Source organism: Eschscholzia californica, unplaced genomic scaffold (assembly GCF_041429995.1).
Source record: "Eschscholzia californica isolate CP2 unplaced genomic scaffold, dmEscCali1.0.p SCAF_32, whole genome shotgun sequence".
Classification (NCBI taxonomy): Eukaryota; Viridiplantae; Streptophyta; class Magnoliopsida; order Ranunculales; family Papaveraceae; genus Eschscholzia; species Eschscholzia californica.
In genome coordinates this window covers 35,001-40,000 of record NW_028238443.1, presented here as the reverse complement: position 1 = coordinate 40,000, position 5,000 = coordinate 35,001, and positions in this window count along the sequence as shown.

Sequence of the window (5,000 nt, the reverse complement as noted above, 5' to 3'; positions counted from 1 at the left end):
GCGTCCTGGCTCCGGCCAGGACGAGACCAGGCCTTGATAGGTTTCGGCCAGGACATGCCGGCCTATGGGCCGTGCTATGTCCGGACCTTGTCCGAGCCCTTTTCTGGGCTTGGGCCGGGACTTGTCTAGGACTTGTCCCGGGCTTTTTCGAGGCTTTTCGGACCATAAAAAGGAACCATCATTCGAGTGGGAGTTTTTGCCAAAATTTCTTCCGATTCCAACCAAATAATTCCAAAATCAATCCGGGCCATCCAGAAGGCCAAAACGGATTTCTCTTTAAATTGATTTATGAAATCATTAAGAATCGAACCAATGTTTTTCCGAAATTGACCCGGGCTTTCAAAACCCGAAACGGAGTTTTTCTTAAAGATGATTTTAGAAATCATAAAAGATAAAACCGGAACGCACCACTAGTTGAATTCTTCGAATTTAGACTTAAGGTCCGTAATGTGACATGTGATGTCAACAAAAGTATCTCCCAAGATAATCATGCATATATAATTCTTAGCCTTGATATATTATATGATTGCATGTGATGTGAATGCGGGAAACTAGTATGGCCATAGATTTATATCTTTATTCTTGTTTTAAGCACGGATGGGTGCATGCTTTGTAATTAATTTTAATTTCAAGTTTATACGATCTGCGAATCGTTAGAGTCTTGTAATTAGAGTTTAGGGTCAATGAGTCCATTGAAGAAAACTCAAGGATGGAATCCAAAGGCGAGTGGGAGAAATCAATGGAGGTTCAAGGATGGAGATCTAGACGAACCAAAAGGCGAAACAAGAAGAAAACCAAAGGAGATTAGATCTTCTAGGTTAGGGGCCATACTAGGATCCATGTCTGCTTGATTTACTTTCTCGCGCGCATTTACTTACTTATTTACGCTTTATGTCGTGGATGTTAGTTAGGCTAAATAGTTCACTATAACAAACGCCAGACTAGCGTAAAAGTCCCCAAAAGTAATCTTGAGTAATCGCCTATCCAGATTAAGACACTCGTTGCGCCCTTGTTCGAGGAAGGTGGGTCGGCCTTCGCAGAGTACCTCCTCTACCTTGGGACAATGCGGGTAGGTCTATAGAAGAGGCCTACACGTCTAAATGGTTCTACTCAACGAGATCAGCAAGAGAGTCTTGGATACTCGAGGCAAAAGGATAGATTAGTCATTCATTAATGAAATCTATCAACCAAGAGTCATAAGGTATGATCAGTGAAGTAGTTCACTCACCCGGAACGACGGAGTCAAAGGGTAGGGCCTTCGTCCGCTTTACTCCGAAGAACTGGGGTCTTGGAATCACTTATTCAATCGGGGACGATTTTATTGAATAATGTGGGAAAACTAAGTTTTTTCAAAAACGATAACGAGTTTTAAAACTTTGTCATTTCTTTATGTAGTTTTTAAGATGACACATAGAAACGGTTTCAACAATTGAATCACACCTATGGGAGGTGTTGATCCACTTCCTAGAATGGAAGAATGAATCCGAGAATAGTTCTCAGATTCAAAAGGAAGGTCACTAGAATACCCAATCCTAATGTTGACTCATACAAGAGAAGGTCAAAAGCCTTTTGCAAGCAATCGTATAACATTCTCTTTGGAAGAGTAATGGATGCTAGCATAACCATTAAGACAAACTAAGGAAGAAATTCCTACAGAAGTCATAAATGGGGAGGTACGAGACCTCCAAGGCAATCTGAAAGTCATCCTAAGGGAAGACAACAGAATACATCTATCACCCAATTCAATATCGATTGAACAAAGATAGATAAGACCTTAGATGAGTCACTCAGGTTGTTACGGTCAAACTGAGCAGAACATACGGGAATATCCAATCTAAGAAAGGTTCTTGAGATTTGGTACAAAGAATCTAAGAAAGAGCTCTTGGGATTCAAAAGGGCAAAGGGTCAGTCAAGTGAGGCAAACATTTGATCAAAGAAAAGCAGTTGCCGAGTACATGATCAAGAGTATTCCTCATTACTGTGAATGTTTCCAAACAATGGCTAGACCATTTAAAAGGAAACTACCTTTAGCACCTGGAGGACAAATGGAATGGAATTATGAATTCCGGTTCCGTATCCTTGTTAACAAAGTTAAAAACAAGTATCGTAAAATTCCTTCATCAGGTATTTTAAACCGGATGTGCGGCTCCGTGGAGCTTAAGGGAATTACATACTTGACTAAAAGAAGTAAAGATCCAAGAGGGAGCAGAAGCAGTAATGCTAGGGATGCTGAAAGGGATCAAAGTCTTCTTTTAGACACTGATCTAGCTTAGAACTTAATAGTGATTATTTTGTTCTTCTAGAAACATATGATGTTTTAAACCAGTGGTAAAATTAACTGAAGGTTAACATTGATAATGGCTAAAATCAAGAGATTCAAACTCATTAAACTTCAGCATTGTCAATTGGGTCTTAAGGACTAATTGACAAAGTCACCCTTTTCAAAAGGCATAGAGACTAGTAATCTATTAGGACTCATACAGTGTTATGCAGACCTATAAGTTTACTTGCAGAAGCTAACGAGAGAAACTTCAAATACGTACTCTGACAACTTCATGAAGTATGGAAACGTACAAATCATAAAGTATAAGTCGGAATGTTTGTAAGGTTCAAACAAAGTACAAACCGAAGTAAAAGAATCATTTTGACAAGAGAGTTTAAGTCATCCGATTAGATTGGAGTGGTAAAAACTTGAGTCAAATACTTGATAACCATCAAAGGAGTTGAGAAACCGTTTCCCAACTCGCTCCATGGAACACATCTGAGGGATGGTGGATTCAGTGGGAGAAATCGAACATTGCTATGCATAATTCGATCAAAGATGGGTTTAAGCCAGTCTTCCAAATATTTTTGGACATATTCTAGAAACGATCGTTTTCATACTTACCAAAGTCCGTTTAAAGGCTAAAACTTGTAACAGCGTTACAAAAACTAGCTAATATCTGACGTAATTTCTTTGAAAGAAATTTGGACTTCTTCCATAACCAATCAAGAGAACAAAGTGTTTGTTGCTCATGATAGTATTCTTCTAATAATTAGCACTAATTATTACAAGAACAAGTGGGAGAAAAATGTACAAGTCGATTTAATTCGATCATGAGAAAAATCATGAAGAGTCATGAAGAACAATCATGAAACTTGTACAAGACGATTAAATTCGACCAAGAGCAACAAACTGCGGCTCCTCGGAAAAGGAAAGGTTAAAGATATGATCTTATAAACCCACCGCACAAAAGCGAATGTCATTCGCCGGAGAACTCTCAAAACAAATGAAAGTGTCTCTAAAGGAATATCTCAAAGTAGTTGAGAAAATTCCAAATTGTTGTTCAAAAGCCCTAAAAGGTCAAATCTCAAAGACTCAGAAAATAAAGGTTATTTCTGAAGAGATAAAAGACCTGCGCAGAAACGGAAACTGACTCTAGATTTTGGCTAGAAGCCAAAATCATCGTGGAATCCATATCTCGTCAAGACATGAAGCTTGATAATTTAAGTCAACAGAAGACCTAAATTGGTTTTCCAAAATAGAAAACTGAGAAGGATGGAAACATTCATGTTTCCCGAAACGAGACAAGAAGAATAAAGATTCTTCCAATCAAGTTATGTCCACATGCATGCTTCAAAAATCTATCAACGGATTAAAAGCACGCAAGAGTTAGAATCTTCGATTCAAAAGGCAATCAAAGAAGTTTGATTCCTGAGGAATGAAGAAAATCTTGAATCACGAGTTTCAAGAAGGTAAGTGGGAGAAACAAACCTTCCGGGTCCGTATGCAGAGTACATACAAAAGATTGAGTACGACATAAGGTGTTGTATAACAGTAACGAACTGACTCAATAAAGGACCACACACAAAAGGATAAAATGCCATTTTGGGCATCTGAAGATCTATAGGCATAGATCAAAAGGATGATAGGATTAGAGAGACTCAGTACGCTGAGATGCTTGAGATCCGAAACAGAAAATCTAAGACTCGGAAAGTCTAAAAGAATTTCGACCCAAAAACTCATGACAGAGGGCGTTGCAAAAATCGGAGTCTGAAAAGACACCGATGAGCTGGCACGCATGAGAGAGACATTTATGTTCGAAAACATAAAGTCAATCATGTTGGACATGATTAGCATTTAAACATCCGAATTCGGATTGGAAAACCGAAACACTACTTAGTACATCCTAGAAGGCTAAAGGATGAAGTAGTACAAAATTGAACATGTCATCGTAGCAAACTTTCAGACATGGAAGGAAAGCAGGCTAAAAGTGTTTAAGCCGGGAACTGTTGCAAATACTACATAAAGAATTAAAAGCCTTAACTCTAGTAAAAGTTACTAGAAATTATCAAGGTTGAAGATAACCGTCTTCAAATTAATTGATAATTAGCAAAGTTTAAAACTGACTACCACGGTAGTCAAACTGAACTGTCACCTAAGACATAGTATGAGATTCATACACAGTCTAAGGCATGAGGTATAATTTTAAACCTTGACGAGTAAAACTGAGTGGGTAAAAAGAGTTTTACGGAAGAGGCTCAGATTTACAACTCTCGTTATCAGAAATAATAGAGTTATTTCACAAGTCGTCTAAATTTGGTTTAGTATTTAAACGACAGTCCATTGATGATAAAACATTCCGAATAGGTTTGTCAGATACGTGATCTGATGAATGAAACCCTATTAAGTGAACTTGGAATATTTATTATCGAATCCCTGGTCCAGGTCATTGCATGGACAACAATGACTCACGAAGACTAGCACGGGAGTCGATGGGATAGCGCAGTTTCATGGGCTATAGGAATAGTATATTCTATTCGACTACGTGGGTGTGTGAAAGGTTTATACACTGGATAACCCTCAAATGAGAAGTACATCACTCGTGATGAACGTCAATACTTCTCATAAAGACAATTGGAGAGATTCCTCAAAACATGAGTGCTCCACTCATCTTATGTAAGGAATGCCCGACTTTGGTTCCGTTAAACGCCGCGCCGTAAAAGGAGGTTATAAAGGC